The sequence below is a fragment of the Hyperolius riggenbachi genome, chromosome 7 (genome assembly GCF_040937935.1).
Source record: "Hyperolius riggenbachi isolate aHypRig1 chromosome 7, aHypRig1.pri, whole genome shotgun sequence".
NCBI lineage: Eukaryota > Metazoa > Chordata > Amphibia > Anura > Hyperoliidae > Hyperolius > Hyperolius riggenbachi.
This window is the reverse complement of record NC_090652.1, coordinates 246695146-246716680: the sequence shown is the minus strand read 5'-3', so window position 1 is coordinate 246716680 and position 21535 is coordinate 246695146. Positions and strand designations below refer to the sequence as shown.

Sequence of the window (21535 nt, the reverse complement as noted above, 5' to 3'; positions counted from 1 at the left end):
AATTATCTAATAGATCCGTCTAATAGATCCGAACTGACGGAACATTGTACCGTGTAGATGAGGCTTTAAGCAGGGTACATATTCTATATCAAACTTGGCGTAGCCAACTGTTCATGGCAGCCTAAGCCGACAATCGAGCATTTGTACAGCTGTCCCCCAAGCTCACTGATCTTTTACCCCTGCCACCGGAAGCCACTTCCTCACCAAGTGATTACGGTAATTAGTGATTTCCCAAAATTAAATGCTGTATAGTTTACTCATCTGCAAATACAGTATCTTGACATTGGCTTACAATATTAAAATAGGAAGCATGAGTGTAACATTTAGTAAGTGCACTGCTTGCACACAGGTATTTTAGTGAAGGAAATGTCAGGTATGCTTTACAGCTATTCATTGTTATAAGAGGGCAATCTGATATACAGAGCTTGCTATGAGAGTTGTACTCATAACTATAATCTAAAATATGTTATTACATTTAACATAGAGAACCTCTGTCATAGTTTTATTGCTGTCTGGTTTCTGTTTATGAGGCATTACCTTGTTCCAGTGACAGGGTCATTAAGAACAAAAAATAAGGTGGCATCTCTCAATTTGGGAAACAAACAGCAATTAAAGCCCAGTTACAGGAAACAAACTTAGTAAAATGTCTTCAAGAGTGACAGAAACACCAGCAAATAAAATAGTTTTGCATAGTGGAGAAAAAATATTCGATTTCCTAGATACTTATGATTGCTGTCGCTACCTGTACCTGGTGCTACCACTTTCCTATTAGAACACTAAATTCAAATTCAAAATTTGCTTGTGGTCCCGTTACCTTTTTGTTTGCTGTTCAGTCAATAAACCATTGCTATGAATCACAGTTTTGTTTTGTTTTTGTTTTTTTAACTTTTACTTTGAATTCCCTTTTTTCTAATAATGTGGGAAAGTGTAGGATCTCCTTCATTCCTTATACAGTGGAACCTTGATTTGCAAGCATAATTAGTTTTTCGAAAACATGCTTGTCATCTAAAGCACTCTTATATCAAAGCAAATTTAACCATAAGGATTCATGAAAACTCAGATGGTTCATTCTACAGACCAAAAAGCTTTATAGAAAAATATTTTTACTTTATACTGTACTGTATAAAGTAAAAATGTTAAGACTTTCACTGTAACTAACAGAATCTTTGCTATCTGTTGGCTCATCCTAACTTTTTTGTGTGTGACTTCTGCAAGGAACTTATCCAATGACAGTTGCTTTTGCCTACTTTTGAGGATTTTACAGAAATGTGACATTGTAGCGTCCCTACACTCAGATTAAGTGCAATTAAGTACTAGCCTGTCGTGTCAAATAAAGGAGAACCATCAGCTCAGTTGTGGTATCGGGATGCGCGTTTTTGTTCTTGTATATCAAGACGTTGCTTGTATGTCAAGACAAAATTTCATACATTTTTTGCTTCCCTTGCAAAGCACTTTTAAACCAAGTTACTTGCCATCCAAGATTTCTGTGTACAATGAAAATGTGAGTAACACAGGAAACGAGGAAAGTGTTTCCAACAGGTGCACAGACAAAAAGAAAACCTGACAGAGACTGCTGCACTTTTCCACTGCCTCCACACCTACACCAAAAAGTTTTGAACGGAATTGCCATAAGTTCATACAGATTATATTTATACATGTGTAGAAGAAGAGGCAAAAGAAAGACACAATTTGACCATTATTTTTTTATTTTATCCAACTGATTGTACAGAACCTCTGCGAAGTGTGTTTTCATAGGAGATGATGGCACTATAGTTTACATCTGCCAGGGAGGAGTGTTGGAAATGTGGGGAGACTAGACTGCAGTGGCCAGATCTCTCTGGAGAGTCTGGATATCCTCAGTAGTTGGTTCATTTTTAGTGTATTTGCTCTTTTTTCTGCACTTCTGTACTTGTGTGAGTAACTACAGCTATCCTTTAAATCAAATCTGAATGGAAAATAAAATAATGAGATAAACAATCATATTTACTGTATAGTTCTCCTCCTAAAATAGGTTGGAATCCCAAAGTCTTAAGCTAGCCATATACCTATAGACTTCAATCCAATGTGTAAAAATACCTCTGTGATTCGGATTTGATCAAAGATGGATAGATTCCTACCACCTGGCAGAAAATCTTTTGAGCATTGATTAAACTTAACGACCAGCTAACGCCCATAGGCGTCGGCAGGTCTTAAGTGGTTTACCATGGAAACGGCCGCTCGATCGAGCGGCCTTTCCATGTCAGTTCACGGAGGGTGTCTCCGTGAACAGCCGGAGAGCCGCCGATCGCGGCTCGCCAGCAAAATGTAAACACGCGGGGAAGAAATCCCAGCTGTTTACATTATATGGCGCTGCTGCGCAGCAGCGCCGTAAGGCAGATCGGCGATCCCCGGCCTCTGGTTGGCCGGGGATCGCCAGCATATGATAGGCTGAAGCCTATCCTACAATGCGCAGGATGGATATCTGTCCTGCGTAGCCCATGGAGGGAGAGGGAGGGACGGGAAGGAAGAGAGCGCCGAAAACGCTGCGGAGGGGGGCTTTGAAGAGCCCCTCCCCCACAAAGCGCAGCAAGCCGGCAGCGATCAGACCCCCCCCCCCCCCAGCAGGACATCCCCCTAGTGGGGAAAAAAGGGGGTAAGTCTGATTGCCCAGGCATAATCCTGATCTGTGCTGCGGGCTGGAGAGTCCACGCAGCACAGATCAGGCAAAACACCCCTGGTCCTTAAGCATTGCACTATTCAATACAACAATGCAGCGCTATGGCTTGTTGATTGACCACCATTCCTGTGCCATGCCTGATTTCTGGAAATTTTCCATCCTGTCCAACTGATTTTCTGTCAATTATAGGTCAACACCAATCAAAATTTTATCAATTGGACATGTTGGGGCAATAGATTTCTGTCAGATTTAACCAGAGTGATTAAATCTGCTGGAAATCAAACTGGAAAATCAATAAGTTTATGAACACTTTTATTTTGTGTTTAAAAGCTAAAAATAAAAGATTAATGTTTTTAGTATCTCAGATGAATGACAGCAAAGATGGTTTACAGCTTCCATCTTGAACTACTGACTTTTTTTTGTCTACTTCACTCAGAACCCTCTCTGTGCCCTGAAAGAGTTTCATAGCCTATAATAAGTTAGCAATGATTGTTAAGCTACACTACAGCCCGATTGAAGTCCGACTGAGGAGAAACTGTCATTCAGAACCCTAGAATTTTCATCCTTCGTTTTGTAGCTGATTAGATGGTTCGATAGATAATTTCCGAAATGTCTGATCTCCCTTTCGATTGTGTCGCCGCGATTTCTGATAGAAGTGAATGGAAAAAGATAAGAAAAATGAGAGGAAGGTAAGAATCGAGAGCTGAATCGAGAGTGAAATCGAGCAGCAAAAACGATTGAGAGCAAAAATGCATGGCAGAAACGAACCATGTATTCCCAGCATAACAGTGAGAAAATTAAGAAAAGGAATTTGGTCCAACGCTATGTAAGTTTGGGACTGTACATACTCATGTTTATCTCACCACAACATGTCAGTTAAGGCACCCTTTAAGAAAGGTCTGCTCTTCCAGTATAACATATGGTGAGGAGGTAGTGGGGTAGAGAGTGGTGATATTTCTATCTATGGATTATCCTGTGAGGTGGAGTTGATCATAGAAATAACAGAAACTGGCCAAGAAGCCCAAACTTATAATGCTAACATTTGAATAGCGCTTTTCTCCTATCGGACTCAAAGCACTGGAGAGCTGCAGCCATAAAAGACAAGCGCAACAGGCCACTCTGCAGTGTTAGGTGGTCTTACTCAAGGACTCCTTACTAAATGGGTACTGGCTTCAACCAGCATTCCAACTCTGCTTTCCTGTGTCAGAGGTGGAGCCCTTATCCAGTGCACTATCCAGGCACTAGTGACTCATTTACCTACACAGTTTCAGCCAATTGACTAGTGTGAATGTGTGGTGGGTATTTGTGTATGTACATTATTGTCAGTGAGAGACAAGTGTCGTGTTACGCAGCATTGCAATGTTTGGAATATGTGGGAGATACATGTGAAATTGTTCACCAATAGTTCACCAGTAAATTATCTTCTAGATGTTTGCTGTATTTTTTCTCTTCTCACACACAGTACCCAAGCTATGCTGTTGCATTGTATGATCTTGCTTCCTGAACCTGAACCAGGTAGAAACTCTCTTTTAAAAGTTCATTTTATGCTTCCTCCCTCAAAATAGTTAGCACATTATTTCCACAAACTATGGATGTGCGACCTTATCAGTGGTGTAGCTAGAGACTATGGGGCGCCATAGCAAAATGTTCATAGGGCCTTTAGATCTAGGCACTCTTGACTAATGCCACCTGCTTCTATCCTATGGATATGAGTTGACTGGGCAATTTCCATTTCCATGCAGTGTACACTGTGTATAGTCCATGGGTACTGACACAAAGTCAGAGGGTAGAGAAACAAAGAAAAGTTAATTGTGAAACAAGTACCACCTGCAGTTGCTATGGCTATTGCTACACCCCTGGTCTTTATTTTATTAGCAGCAGTCAGTCCTCAGATGATTAATAATCTGTAAATCCAATTATGAAAATGACTAATAAAGCATCTCCTGTCTTCAGAACTAAGTTTCACCTCATCTCCTGAATCTTTCCAGTTGTTACTCTCCTCAGAGCTACAGCAGACAGCACTTTGTCTGTCAACAGTCTACTGAAGGGGTCGTTTTAAAAAAAAACAACAGAGTTGTTTTTTTGTCCTGCCTTCATCTAATTCAGCAATAGAATAAGCATATATGGAATCATAGTGCTTCTACAGGTTGATGCTGAGCTTCCCCATATGGCTTCTTCTTCTTCTTCTTCCTCCTTTTCTTCCTCTTCCTCTTCTTCTTCCTTTTTTGTTTTTATTCATTTCAGGAAAGACTTGGAGGCCAGTTATAAAGATAGTGACCATGCTGACACGTTCACCGATTTGAGCAAAACTTTGCTATCAAACTCCGCAATCATTATATTTGTAAAATTTCAGTGAATAGATCGCCTCTCCACAGATCGCCAAATAGTATAGGATGTGTTTAAAGTAGAGAAAGCCATGGAGTAAGAGGGAGAACACTGTTGTTTGCCTCATGTTACCTGTTGTGGTATGTGTCTTCAATGCAAGTCAGTGGACAGCTTACTACCACCTTTTCTTGGTATATAGAATGACAGCTACTTGTTATTGTAACATCTGCAACTATGGCGGCTGCGGACACGCAGGGTATACCCGCAGCCGTCTTTGTTCCCTGTTCACAGGCCTCATCCGTTCCGTCGGCATCTAGCACGCCGGGAACGGTACTGTCTCTTGCTCATAGGGTCGCTGTATCGCGCGGGCGCGCGCGGAGACAGGACCTTTATGCTGGAAGAAGGCGCGTCAGCTGACCTGCCGGTCGGCTGATGTCAGAGGTGACTCACGCCGCTCGGATTGGCTGATTGGTAAGGGGCGCAGCTGTGAGCTCTTTCCTCGGCTTCTTAAGCCTTCACTGGTCATTGGGCAACTCGTCTGCTGTTGCGAATACACTCGTGTTAGCGCTCAGACCTTAGACTAGTATCCGGTGTGCTTTGATCTGGGAGGAAACCAGGGATTTCACACAAGACTAGGATTGTTATTATATTGTATTACTGATTACCTGTGTATGATTCTGGCTATACTCTGACCTTGCTATTGCTTATTGTTTCTGTACTTTTGCATCTGATCTTGTTGCTGAACCTCTGCCTGATTATCTACTACTCTTCTGCCTAACGATTCTGTACTGTATCTGCCTCTCAGTTGCCGAACCTTGCCTGTCTGACCTCTCTTCTCACCAGTGGGCCCTCGCCACTGGTGAGGTGCTCTTCTTAAAGTACTCACCAGCTCCTCTGGTGAGGTTTAGTTTAAACTATTCAGTCACTGTGACTGATACTACCTTACCAGCTCCTCTGGTAAGGTCTAGCCAAACTATACACTCACTTTTGCTGATAGTATCTTACCAGCTCCTCTGGTAAGGTTCAGCTAAACTATTATTATTATTATTATTATTATTATTGATTTATAAAGCGCCAACTTATTCCGTGGCGCTGTACAAAGTAAGAAACAAACATGGGGTACATAATAATACAGACAATGGTGTACACCAGGGGTCTCAAACTCGCGGCCCGCGGGCCATTTGCGGCCCTCGATACAATATTTTGTGGCCCTCGCCGGCAAAAGCTTCCTTATAGTTCGCTTTAGTGCTCCCAAGTAATCCGCCGCTAAACGAGGGCTGCAGAGCCCCCAAATCGCCCGGGGAAGGGGCAGAGCTTTCATCTTCAGCTCTGCCCCTCCTGACGTCAATCTCTGTGAAGGAAGAGTGAGAAGGGCGGGCAGAGGCGGCGATGCGCCGCGATTGTGAAATTTCTTATGCGGCCCAGCCTCATCCTGACTTTGCCTCCTGCGGCCCCCCAGGTAAATTGAGTTTGAGACCCCTGGTGTACACCAATATACAAGATACATAATTAGTGACAAAATACAAAGAATGATACAAAATACAAATTATCGAATTGATAATGACAGTGATAAAATTACCATGATGAATAAAATGTATAATGGTTACCAAGACACAAAAGGGGGAGAGAGCCCTGCCCTTGTGAGCTTATCAGTTACTATTTCAGCTAGTACCCATCAGCTCCTCTGGTGAGGTCTAGCGTTAATAACAGATTGTGCCCACCAGTTCCTCTGGTGAGGCCTTGCCTTGTTGTTGCGGATAGTGCTCGCTAGCTCCTCTGGTGAGATCTATCTATTTATTCTACTGTGCACCAAACACAAAACACCTTCATACATCTGCATTCTATACTTGCATTATTGGTGATACTGCAGATCACCACATAATCAGGTATAGAGTCTGTATTATTGGTGATTCTGCAGATCACACAATAATCAGACGTCTGAGTTGCAACACCCAATCGTTACAGTTATCAATTACCTTATATACTCGTCTATAAGCCTAATTTTTCAGCACAAAAAATGTGCTGAAAAGTTACCCCATAGGCTTATATATGAGTCAGTGGAACAGAACGGATGGAGCAGGTTTTGTTACTGGCAGAGGAGCCTAAGAATACTCGACTACCTGTGTCCCCTGGCTTGTGGGGTAGAGTGTGCAAGCAACGTGTCAGATTCTTCCTGTGAGGCAATCGCTGTGTCTCATAACTATGATGCCATTTAGTGGCGTCTTGAGACACAAATATATCATCCTTGGGGCACATCTGGCTATGGGGATAGGGCCTGACTTGTACTGGGGGCACATCTGGCTACTGTGGAAGGGGCTATACTGGGGAGAGGGCATATACACAAGTCAATCACTTTTTCCTGGTTTCTGAGGGTAAAGTGGGTACTTAGGCCTTTATGCCGGCTTATATGCAGGTATATACGGTACTCCACTCAGGTTTTTGGAATATCTGATCGCCAAGTAAGGTTTAGTACAGTACAGAGATAACAGCTGTGACTACTATCATGATTATTCTGAAAAGACAGACCCTGTCATATCAGACTCAGTCTTCATGATGCAGGATTGGGGGGGGGGGGGTCGCTGGGTTAATTACCCACATCATCAGACTTAATTCACTCATTCAGGTAAGCGCTCCAGCCCCCCCAGATATGCAGCTGTGGCAGGTATTTTTCAATCTTCTGCTGAGGCTGGCCATCTGCATTGCCACAGCCCAACACCCCCCACCACCACCTTAGCAGCTGCGGCCTAATTTGTGGCAGCCAAGCTGGGGGAGGACTGGAGCAACACAGGGGAAGGTTACCAAAGAGCTTTGGAAAACATTGGTAACATGGCTGTAACGGCATTGTCGGGGAGGGTGGTGGAGCATCACCTGTATAAGAATTACAGACAATCCCCCACTGCCCCCGTAATCGTGCATAATTAAGACAGAGTCTGAAATGACAGGCTTTGTCTTTTATATTGGAGCCACTCATTAAGAAATGTATCTTTATTAAAGAGACAGTCTGAGTTTTTAAAAAATGAGGAGCAAAAATGGCAATTTCCTTTTCTCTTCTCTTTATTTTTTATTAATATATTGTATCCCCCTTTTTTTTTATAACAGTTCTCTTCTATTTTCACTCAAAATAATAATTTGTTGAAGTATACCCTTGGCAAACCTTGGACAAAAAGACACATACTTACCTAAGTAGAGGGAAGCCTCTGGATCCTCCTACCGCCACTTCCTGGGACCCTCCTGAAGATCACAACTTGTACTCCTCATCATGCATGGCTTTGCTGAACCCACGTGAGTATATCTGGGCCTGTGCAGTAGCACCGGGCCCCTCATGCATGAGTGACTCCGTCTTACTTAGTTGTACTCTGGCAGGTGCAGTATGGCAATGTTTGTGCATAAAGAGCACAGCTGTGAACATTCAGAAATAAGACAAGCTCCTATTGGATTTTTTCAGGGGTTTGTGAACAGAAACACTGAGAGCCAGGAGGACAGGGGAAGTCTCCGCAGGATCCAGAGTCTTAACTCTTCTTAGGTAAGTATCTAGATTATTTTTTTTTTACTTTTACTTGCCTCGGGTACAATTTTTTAAATGTTGTGTTTATTTGAACTTCACCAGGTGATGTGGAAAGGTCTTGTAAACAAAGACAATTTTTGCTTTACTTCTGCAGTAAACAAGTATGAAGTGGTGGCCGCTAGGAATGGACAATGAGGAAAGATTTTATAGTGGTCAAACACTGAATACATAATTTCTAAAATAATGTTAAAAAAAAAGCTATTTTATTAATTAAGTTATATTCAGTTTTCCTCTTTAGGCTAGTTACTCACCAGGACGTTGCATTAAGGGGACGTTATAGGGCACATAACGTGCCCCTAACGCAACGCCTGGTGCTCTCTGGTGTGGACGTCGGAGTGAGCCGCGTTGTGCAGCTCACTCTGGCGTCCGTGATGCCGTGATGCGTACTCTTGGACACATGCGGCATCACGTGGTCCCGCCCGGCCAATCGCCACACAGAGCGGCCGCTCCAAGTAAAGTAAACACTGCACGTCACTGAGTGCAGTGAATATTAATTAGCCATGTGCCCGGCCGCTCTCTGCTCCTCCCCAACATGACTGAGCATGTGCAAACAGTCTAACGCGGCTAGTAGAACGCACAGCATGCAGCACTTTGCTGCGTTACAATGTAACGCAACATGGGCAGTGTGAACAGCCCACTTGTGTTACATTGCTGTGCGTTTGGGAAGCGTTACAGGCTGCACTAACGTGCGCCTGTAACGTCCCACTGTGAAACCAGCCTTAAAGGATCCCTCATACACTACAGATATGTTGATAGGAATTTCCAGACATTTCTCTTGTTTTGGTAATTGTGTTATATTGTATGGAGTTATCTTCACCACACAGCAATGAAAATGAAAAAAACCTTTTGTGGTTTAAAAGAGCCTTCCAGTTATACCTACAAGTGCTACTCCAGATATCAAGTTTTCATTTGTAATATGTTATTTTCCAGGAAAAACTCAAATTACAAAAATGTTTGCAATATTAAAAATAATCATTAATTCCTTATAAAGTAGGACTGAACCCACATATTACCATAGCTTTGCAAAAGGTGAAAAAGGGTTAGTCAAGTTTTTATTGCTGTTTCTTTCCACGGTTGTTCACTTCCAGTCATACAACCTAAGGGGGTCAAACCCACTTGCAGCCTTCTCTAAGTGCTAGTGATTTGACAAAGCTCTTGCTGGTGCAATGCTATGGGGGATTTTTATAAAATCACATTACTCGAGTGGGATGACACCCATAGCATTACATTTTTCAAATTACAAAGCGCTCAGAAAAGCACTTCTAGTGGGTTCCAGGCCTGAAGCTAAGTACACAGATGCGAGAATTGTTGTCGTTGGGGACTGAGAAACGATCGGTCGACAATTCACGCAAAGATGCTATACAGACACATCCCTAGCCTTAGGCTACTTTCACAGTAGGACTGTGCGTTTGATGCGATGTTAAGGTCGCACAACGCGGCCCTAACGCAACACATAAACACTTTCACACTGCAATGTTAATGTCGCACGTTAGAAAATGTATTTACTATGGAACAAAAACGGCGCATGCGAAACATTTAAAAAAAAATTAAAAATTACTGAGCATGTGCAACACAAGTAACGCAGCAGATTCATTGCTAAACGCACAGCATGCAGCACTTTTTAATAACGCTACACGTTACACATTAACGCAACGTGTGCACTGTGAATGTCACACAGACTTTGCATTGCTGTGTGTTACTCTGCGTTAAAATATTCTCTAACGTGCGACTTTAACGTCGCTCTGTGAAAGAGGCCTAAAGGACAGCGATATGTTCTGTTGCTATGGGGGGGGGGGGGGTTGAACGAAGACAATCAGCGGACGACAAAGTGGCTTCAAACGGTCGGCGGGGCTTGTAAAAAGCATTGGCAAAAATACTACAGGACAAATCTTTAACAATGCCTGAGCAATATCGATCGTCGGCTGAAACGGTCGTAGCTTTAATAGAGCAAACAGATAGATAGACAGATAGATATTAAGAAAAGTAGAATAAGGTTACATTATCTTACAGGATTTTAGTGCTGTCTGCACCCCAGTGAGTAAATTAATTTGCTTTCCAATCCAGTGCCCAAACTTTAGTTATTAGACTTCACTTCAAGGAATTAAATAAAAGAAAGCGCTTCATATTGTATAGTGTGAGTTACCTTGCTAGTTACTCATTGTGGGGTGTTCACTGCATTTGCTACTTATAAACTGCCACCCACTGTCTTCACACACTCCAGAACAGACTCCAACTGTACAAAACAATACGCTGTGTATGGAAGAGAAAATAAAAGAAACAAGTTAAATGTATTTAAAAAATCATTTGTACAGGTGCAGACTTCCGTTTTTATGTGCGTTTTGAATGAGAATTTTCGCATCTGATTTTTAATCTCCATAGTAACACAACATCTCTGAGGCTACACAGGAAACAGGAGGAAGCATTTTAGATGGGAAAATGTGCATTGAAAATGCGAAAATCATTTAAAATGCAAAACCTTGCTTGAAGCCTTGTTTACAGTGGTTTTTATAACACTGCAGTTATTAAAATAGTTATTTAAAATTGTGAAACCGTTAGTATTAGCAATATTGGATGGAAAAGGACCTAATTGCGGATCACAGGTGGCCGCCAGCTCCTCTTCACCAACTGCCTGAAAACTCCTCACTCTTCTCTTCCAGTCTCCTCCCTGATGGTCACGTGACAGCCCAAAGCTGCAGCCTGCAGTCGACGCCAGGGAGGAGGAAGTCGAGCTCAAGTCCCACCCCTGCGGCCACGCCTCTTTACTTATCAATAGTCAATGCTTCAGCCTTCAGCTGTCAGTCACAAGGCAGGAGTGCAGTCTGATCCACCATACTATAACTTGGACCACTTCCATGCAGTTGCCAAAGGACTCAGGAGAGGATCAAGTTTAGGGATGTCATGGAGAAGTAGGAAGAAGTTAGTATGAGAAAGAATAAACTGCTAGATCTGTGAAACTAAACATTAGAAAATAAATACTATTATTACAAACATAAAGCAATTTTAAAACTGCACTTTTATTCAATGCAAACGAAAGGAGAGTGTAAACCTTGGCATCAAAATCCATCCATTTTTTCAGGAAAAACTGATTAAAAAATAATAATAATAATAAAACGTCTATATACACGTGGCTATAGTAATGTCACGGTCACGGGTCGCTTTCAATGGAAATTAAAATGTTGTTGAATGAAAAAACAAAACCCCTCAGTTCAAATCTATACTTTGCATGCATTTGTATAAAGGATACCTAGAATTGCCGATGTGCCCTTATGCCAGCTCCTACAGGAAAATAAGAATTCGTGGCCAGTCTGTACTGCAGAGTACTGCTGCCATGGTTACACTGAGACAGTTTGTGGGGGGTTCTTAGTTGCCTACAAATAGAAATGAATTAAAGGATTATTCCTTTCTTAATTACACAATTCTAGTTGTGGATCACTGATAGATATGTATACTTTTAATAGAGGCATAGAGAGCAAGAGTGCTTCATTTATTTGTTTAAGCTCCCCGCACAAACAAAGGGTGTTTTTTTTTTTTGGGTTTTTTTTTTGTCGGAGGAGCATCGCAGCCTCTTTTATAGTACCTATCTGAATTTAGCACATCGGAATAACTTACATTTGAGTGTATGAAGATGGTGTCCCTTTCAGCGTAATCCAAATACCTTCATCCCCCCCCCCCCCCCCCCCTCCCTCTTCACCTCTCATGGTCTAAAAACCTCACAAAGGTCAAGTGTAAGTTGCTACAGGCTTTCTCGTGGTTTGCAGCCTAATTTATACATAAATATTCTAATAAAGCAGTGATTTTTACTTGTACTGTGCAGCAAAAGCAAGTTCGCCCATTTCCCATGATATAGATTGGCTTGCGGAGGAATACAGATGAGCAAGGCGAGGTGTCCTGTGTCATTTCCATCATTGGGGGTGAAGGTTATGGCGTCTTGCGTTTCGCCTCCTCTTCCCAGGACAACAGCAAAACACAAAAAGACTTCCAATATCTACAGGAAAATTGCCAGTGTCGCTGCTCAGCAGTCAGCACCTACCTTGACACCATCAGCAGTACAAGAATTCCACAGCCTGCAGTGGGGTGGCTGCACTTGACCTTGGATAATGTTTGGCCTTTATTTATTTGCTACATGCTGAGAAATATTTAGCCTTGACACTGAACGTGAGCACTGAGCATTGGCTGGACTCTCTGCCTTCCATTCTGCCTGTTGTGGTTGATTTGTGGAAAGTAAACCCTTCTGAACGCATTTCTTAGCAGTTCACCTATGTCACATACATGGACGCCCATCTTCTTCAGTGTTATTGATTTGTAGGATATGAGATTTTCGTTCAATGGCATGTCTAGCGTAAGATGACGCAATAGATGTGAGAAAACTGCATGCCTTGTATTGGCAGGCTGCAGAAAATTCCATTAGTGGAGTTATCCTGCCACCTACTGGATTTGTGCGGTATTACCTCTGCCAAAACAATTCTAGTCTGTTGTGTGTATTAAATGATCGTGGTTTTTTCAAATAAACAGATTCTGAGGTTAGCTTATTTTATGTGTATCTTCCAGAATAATTACATAGTTTATTTAAGCAAATGTTTATTAAATAATCCTTGTTTTTCTTTTTAAAGAAATATTCATTCATACACAGATTGATGAAGTATGGAGACATCTCGGTCACAGTTTAACATACAGAAAGATAGGTTCTAGGGATAATGATACCTTCACTTCTTTTTGTCTCCCTATTCCCCAGGAACTCCCCAAGAAGTCGTGTGTGCTGATAAATTTTACTATCCACAGCTGTGTAGATTTTGCCTAATCAAATTACAATCGTCACATTTTGGCCAAATGTCATTTTTTTAGAGAATGTAAAATTAGGCCTAAATAGATTTCATTGTTACTAATTCTATAATATTATTTTGCACTATTCATCAACCATATAACTTAATATCAGATTGCTCTGTTACTTAAACATAAGTATAAACGATAGATAGTTTACAAAGGATCCATCGATGTATTATAGACAGCAATCGATAAAAATAAGTATATATATATATATATATATATATATATTTTAAGACCAGACGTACAGCAAGAGGGTACATAGTGCGTCATGCCACCAAGAATAACTTGGATTGTAATTAGTCAAGCAAGTTAGGTAAGTAAATTAGATGTTTTGTTGAAATCCCCATGTTCCTGTGCAAGGGGACACACAAATGTGTGTATTTTGTGTGTATATGTATACAGAGAGAGAGAGCGCGAGAAAGAGAAAAATAATGTATAATTTACTGTGTCCCCAATATAACATATAACTGAAAGACAGATAGGTAAATAGATTGACTCACCGATTATTTTCCTTTCGGTTATTTGTGCATAATTTTAGAATATATCTATGTATATGTATATATATATATATATATATATATATATATATATATATATATATATATATATATATATACACACACACACACACAGTATATATGCATATGTGTAGTAGTAGTGAAATTATTCTCCCGTCCGACCCTCACCTAATTTATTTATCCTTTACCGTTTGGACTGTATTGTTTCCTTACTTTTTGTATCATGTTGGTAAGAATCTGCCTACTTGTGTTGAGCACGGAGATTTTGTACAATACATGTTTAAATTAAAAAAAGAAAACGTATGACACACATACAATGCCTTCGTGCTCAGATAACATATATATCTAATATATATATATATATATATATATATATATATATATATATATATATATATATATATATATATGTGTGTGTGTGTGTGTGTATATATATATATACATATAATATATATATATATATATATATATATATATATATATATACATATATATAGATAGATGGATAGATAGATACACACATTCGTGTATTCACACACATAAGCTTGAACTGTTTATCTCCTCATCAGACTATATTAGTATTTTCCCGCTGAGATTTTCTACACATGCCTCATATATGTCTCCTGTAGGTTGCTCGCTATATGTGCTCATATAAAGACACAGCATGAAGCTTATAATTCAGGCAGGTCTCTTTTGGGCACAATTTACCATCTAGTAAAGATGATCGTCTATGTTTCATAAATACTTCCTGTATGTGGATAGCCTTGTCGTTGTGCTACAAAACTGAACAAGGATTGCAATGTATGTGTTGTTTCTTATATATTACACCCTGTGTTGTATACGTCTCGCTTTGTTTTATTTCCTTAGTGTTGGTATCTCCAGACAATGCGATGTCTGCCCCTTCCTCTGGGCTAGCATGGCGACTTTTCCGCTCAGGCATTCTTTGTGGAAACGTTTTTCTTTGTTCTTTCCTATATAAAATGTTGCTATAAAGTATTTAGTGGTTTTAACAGTTTCTCCTCTGACATAAAGTCCCATAAGAGTCCTGGCCGGATAATTGCTGCAGTTAGTGATGGTGAATATTCTCTGCAGTAGTATAGGCATGCATTGGATAGAGATAATTCTATTGTCTAAGCACAGAAAAGAGGATATACATATATATACTGCGGCCTGGGCACCTATATAAATACCTCCAGCAACTCTGATCTGACTGCCCTGGTCAGCAGTCAGTAATAAAATCATACAGTGGAATAGTGGTATGTAGACTGGAGTATAGAGACAGGGTAATCATCATAGCATGTGTCAGTAGTGCTGGGGGTAGTTGCAGAAGATTCGGAGAAGTCTTTGCCGAATGCATGCGTGGAAGTTGTCCTTTGTGTGCAGCCCATTGAGTGAGGCTAAAGGAGAACGTCAGGAATGCAGTCCACTTGAACGTGACTGGACAGCAGCCATGGAGGGACCATGCCTTTGGCCTTTCTATAAGGACATGCTTTAAAATGGGAAACAAATGTTAGAGGGAGCAGCACAGAAGTGCGATATCTGTCCTTCCTTACATGTGTGTGTGGTTATAGGGGTGCTCGCATGAGAAACACGCTATATTACGCAGGAGATGTTGTTGTCTTTAACTGCTGGGCGACCCTTTTGTCTCTGTCTGGTTTTGTCCATTAGTCTGGCTCCCACCCCCACCTCCTAAAAAGAGAAGAAAAAATGCTGTAGGGAGTTAGCAGTGAGTCCTATAACTACTAGTAAATTACATGTATAATGCCTGCTTCCAGCTTGCAACCGCTGGAGGGGTGAATGCTGCCCACAACCTAAATAAATCCCAAAAAGTATATATATATATATATATATATATATATATATATATATATATATATATATATATAACGAATCATCAACAGCCAGTCTAGTACGATTGTACGATTGAGTAGGTATATGTACCAAAATCCTGTATACGTGTTTGTGCTTACAGACATAATACTTACATGATTATTATACACTTAGCTACTCCCTTTGTTGTTCATTGTAGCTGAATTGCTGACAATGACAGCAAATAATCTACATGTTAAACTATAACTGACCCTATTAATTTACATTTTTTACGCCACTTTGAAAGCATTGGTTACCAACCATCATGATTCGTTCCATGTCCTTCTTACATACATTAGTGAAATAGGATACGGTTGTACTTATTCTATTTTTTTTTTCTGTGTGTGTTTATATTTTTACAGTATAAGATACAATCTGTTTAGGGTTTAGTTTGTATGTTGAGTTAAGTTAACAAGGCACAATTGCCGAAAGCTTACCCCTTATATATTTTTAAGTTAGCCAATAAATTGTATCATCCTGATTCAAAACTTTTAAGTCAACAAGGAAGAACAACAGTATAAAATATTTAACTTGTGTTTTGTTTTTTGTATTTTTACTATTTTTTTTTTTTATTGTTGACCTATACAGTGATCCCCTGGCTGCAGCATGTGATAATGATGTACTGCTTAGTAATCCACTAACCACTTGTAATTAGTAAATAAGTAAAGGTCCTGGGTCTGTCAGCAAGACGTGTGATTAAGTAAGGCTGTGTCTGCGCCCATTATGCTCGGCTCTGCACCATGGACTTGCCTTTTACACTTGGCAAAGTGGCCGAACAACTAATGATTTTAACAGCTGAAAGTTCAGTGTGAGTTGTTGGTTCCCAGGACAGCAGAGGAAGGACTTCCGCCCACAGCACAGCCTGGCAGCCCTGACACTGCTGGGGCATAAAGCTCTCCCCATACCAGCTGGGGAACCTCTGTGACTTCTGTCTCATATTATTCAACACATACAGAAAATCAGAAATGTGATTACATTATACCTGCTATATCCTAGCCACAACACAAATCACATCTATCCATAGGGAGCAAACCACTCCACCTGTACACGGGGCTATATAGCAAGGGAATATTTACAATATAGCATCTCCTTTGCAGCAGGAATAAGCTAAAATAACATTTTTTCCTAGACTCGATCGGATGAAAACACACTTGCTGGGCATACAGACAAGTCTTACTTTAGTGATTTACAGGGAATATATCATATATTATTATTATCATTATTTCTTTATATAGAGCTGTGTCTAGTAGGAAAACATACAATAATGGGGAGCATAGAAACACGTTCTGCACAGTGTAGAATCAGGACGTCCAGTGACACAAGGGCAGATACATACAAGTGCAGCTAGAGAACATCACCAATACTGGTGTACATGTTCATTTTATACAGCACACAATCACATTTTATAAAACACACATAAGACCCTGCTGCCTTGCGATATATATATATATATATATATATATATATATATATATATATATATATATATATATATATTATATATATATATATATATATATATATATATATATATATATATATATATATATATATATATATATATATATATATATAATGAAACAAGGAGTTGCAGCACACTCCTCGTTTCATTATTATATTACTTAAAGGGATTGGGCTCCCTCAGTTGCGGGCACACAGATCTACAAGTCTGTTGGTGTGAGCTGCTGAACCCCCTTGGACATATATATATATATATATATATATATATATATATATATATATATATATATATATATATATATATCTATACACACGAAGTGCAATATTCTGCACATGTACAGATAGTGGAAAATATCCATCTACTTATCTATCTATCTATCTATCTATCTATCTATCTACCTATCTATCTTGTTTATCTTATCTAATTTATCTATCCCAGTCTGTCTAGTATAATCCATATTGTTCTTGGTACCATAATGTAATTGTTCAGTTGAATATCCGCTGTTTATATTATATGTATCCTTTGTGAACTGTACTGCAACACTGACACATTTTAAGATCACATATATGTATGAATGTATCTGTCTACCTGATAGGTCTTCCACTCTTGTGTCACTTTACTTTGTGCTGGTTTATCTCCTCTTTTGTGCCTTTGTGCTGTATACCAACAATAACTGATTTGGCGTACATACAGTGCTGTGCATGGTGTTTGCGCTGTTTTAATGGCTATCTATCTCTCTGTATCCACTCTTCTAACACATACAACCCTATTACACTATCTATCTATCTATCTATCTATCTATCTATCTATCTATCTATCTATCTACCTACCTACCTACCTATCTATCTATCTGTCTGTCTATCTATCTATCTATCTATACACACACACATATAGAAGGCGTGAGATATATGTTGTCTGTTTACAGTTGCAACCATACTTTTTCATTGTTGTTATACCTATATTATATATTTTTATACCTTGATGATGAAGGCGTGAGATATAGGCTGTCTGCTTAAACTTACAGCAATACACTATCATTGTTGTTATACCTATTTCATATATTGTATATGTTTGATGAAGGCGTAAGGTATGTTTTGTCTACTGCATTTACAGCCATATACTGTCGTTGTTATACCTATTTCTATATTATTGTGTATATAGCGAAGGCGTGAGATACATGTTGTCTTTTTACAGTTGCAACCATGCATTTTCATTGTTGTTATAACTATATTATATATTTTTATACAAATATGATGAAGGCGTGAAATATGGGCTGCATGCTTAAACTTACAGCCATACACTATCGTTGTTATACCTATTTCATATATTATTGTATATTGCGTATTGCGTAAGGTATGTGTTGTCTACTGCAGTTACAGCCATATACTGTCATTGTTGTTATACCTATTTCATATATGTTTGTGTATATAGTGAAGGCGTGAGATATATGTTGTCTGCTACAACTACAGCCATACGCTGTCATTGTTGCTATACCTATATAGTCATACGTATTGAACAATTTAATACACTAACGTAAAATAAATAAATCCCATAACATAAAACGATTGTTAGGGAGTAAGTTCATTGTTAACTTCATTAGTAATTTAGTAACCAGTAACTTGGTAGTCATGGGAAACCACAACAGCCACATCTCTTAGTAAACAAACAAACAGTGACAATTGCAGCTGGGTAAGATGACAGATGTGCAGATGACAAATTGTGTATGTTGATTTTGCAGGCAGATTCCTATCATGTAGACGTGTAGTTTTCTTGTGGGTGGACGAGCATTGTGTGTAGCTGTATTGCCTCCCTGGTCACTGCATTCTGTACCTATGTATGTATTTTGACTTGCTGTAAGGCACAACATGGTAGAAGTGTTGTGGACTGGTACACAGATCTATTTCATGTGCCTATATGCAGCAACACAAGTGCAATGCTAGGCTGGGCTGTAGTCTAGACACAGCTCAGCACCTAGAGGCTGCCTGGCAAATGGTGGAAGCAGGATATTTAGTGTACAGCTGCTAGGGGCTGAAAAAGCACACATATGTTTAAACGGTAAGGCACTGCAGTGGCAGCTAAACAAGCAAAAAAATACCTACATTGTGAGGAGGAAGGGGAAAGCTTTCTTGCAGAACTGTGGTGGCAATAAATGAAGTGACTCAGAATCTCTTCTCCAGTCAGTTTTTACGAGAGCTGCCAGACAGCGTCTGTTCACGTTCTGCAGATACTAGGGGCGCCATAACAAAGTTAAGGTCAAGTTAGTGTCTTATCTTGGGTGGCACAAACTATATAGCACGCTATCTTCTCTTTTCCTATAGAAATATAACTAGGCTTTTCTTGATGAAATGGGGCTGTTATGCCTCATTTGAACACTGGGAAATGTCACTGAGAATTAAATACCTGTTCAGTGGGAAAATGGTTGCAGATGTTTCAAGACATCTCATGGTAACGTATTTATGTGTATTGTGTCGTGTATACGTCTTCCATAGGCACTGTGTACAAGTCAGCCCCTCGCCTCTCTGTCTGTGTGTCTTAGGTGTGGATGTGGATGTGTCTATGTATGTGCTTGTTTATGTGTGAATACGCTGTGTACTGTTACATGGAGGTGTACTCTACATTTAGGGATTTCTGTGTACATTCAAAAGTCACGAATACATAACATTATGGATACACTGCAGTTCTTAGGCTGTCGGATTAGCATTCTTGTGGTATACTAGACCATTGCTGTTGTGATCCTCATTTTCATTGGTGTGTGCAAATGTTGTATATGCTACAGCAATGGATGTCTTAGCTGGCCGAGATGAGTTGTTACTCGCTGTGTACAAAGTTCCTTGGCGAGTTTTATTTGATGTGTATAGAAATGTGGTATGTGTGTGTGCACGTATATGTATATACATTATACAGTTTGTGATATCTATATATATGCGTGTGAGTGTGTGTGTGTGTGTATATATATATATATATATATATATTTATATATATATATATATATATATATATATATATATATATATATATATATATATATATATATATATATATATATATATATATATATATATATATATATAGTGTGTGTATATATATATAATCATTGACATATGTTGTCAGCACTGTAAAGTTGCACATTTAGGGATTTCTACATTTAGGGATTTACTACAATTCCTTGCTGACATCCCGCAGATGAAGGGTGGTCGCTGATTATTTGTCGAGCAGCGGGGTCTAGCCCTAGAAAATTCACACATGCCTGGTGCTGTGTTTATATGTCATATGTGCCGTATGAAGGCATGCACACAAGTCTTTCAAACTTAGTTTGGAGCTAAATAGTTGGGTCACTTGAGTCACTGAGATGTGTGTTCGTAATAAATATGGAATAAGCAGACAAAGGCATCGACATACGTACATACGTGTAACGTGGCAAGAAATATGAGGCAAGGAATGTGATATATATATATATATATATATATATATATATATATATATATATATATATATATATATAGTGTGTGCGTCTGTAGATATGTGTGTGTATGCATGTATATATATATATATATATATATATATATATATATATATATATATAGACACTCACACACAGGCGTATGTTTGTATAAAACCGTTCATAAAGGGTAGTATACGAGATAAAATATCACATGTGTCGTGTGCATGTATAAGCATAATGTTTAAATCTCCATGTACATGCAAACATCTATCTATCTATCTATCTATCTATCTATCTATCTATCTATCTATCTATCTATCTATATTACCAAGCACATATTTGTGTTCCATTATACAGTGGTGTATATATGTGTATACGTGTGTCCCTGCTGTATGGAGGCTAGTTTGTGTCCATGTTGTGTATGTAAGCTCACATGTTGCTGGTGTGTACATGTGTTGCCAGTACTGGATTTCCATATGTATTATATGAGGCTGCGGTATTAGGCAGTCACCCATAGAGCTGCTTTGCGTCTTGTGGTTGGTAAACATGCTTTGTGTCGCAGAGCCCCTGATGTGGGGACACTTGTATGATCTGCAGCACATATGTGGCGATCTGTGCCAGGGGTTGACTGCTGCTCAACATGGCTGCTGTGTGAATATCTCCATTGGATGTAGTCACACTTCTTGTAAGTCATACAGGAATGTTGTTAGGCTTGGATTTTGCAAGGAAAATGTCATGTAGTTCCCTCGAATTGCTTATTGTGTATGCATGTGTATTTTGTGTATATTTTCTCTAGCTGAAGGCGAAATTGGTGCACACAACAGTACTCTGATGTATGGAAACTTTTGTTTTTATTTGATGTTGTATTGTGTTA

General features: G+C 39.5%; 1 protein-coding gene across 5 annotated transcripts in view; it reads left to right on the top strand.

The window, feature by feature from the left end:
- HOXD3 (homeobox D3) overlaps positions 1–21535 on the top strand; it is a 328853-nt gene that overhangs the window by 197405 nt on the left and 109913 nt on the right. The window contains exon 4 of one of the 5 annotated variants that reach the window (XM_068245449.1): positions 8081–8263. The exons of 1 other annotated variant lie outside the window; for it this stretch is intronic. The gene's annotated coding sequence lies outside the window, so the exon portion shown is untranslated. Of the gene's footprint in view, positions 1–8080; positions 8264–19409; positions 19477–19599; positions 19665–21535 lie in introns of those variants that run through there. 3 more of the 5 variants (XM_068245455.1, XM_068245454.1, XM_068245451.1) reach the window with 3 other exon arrangements.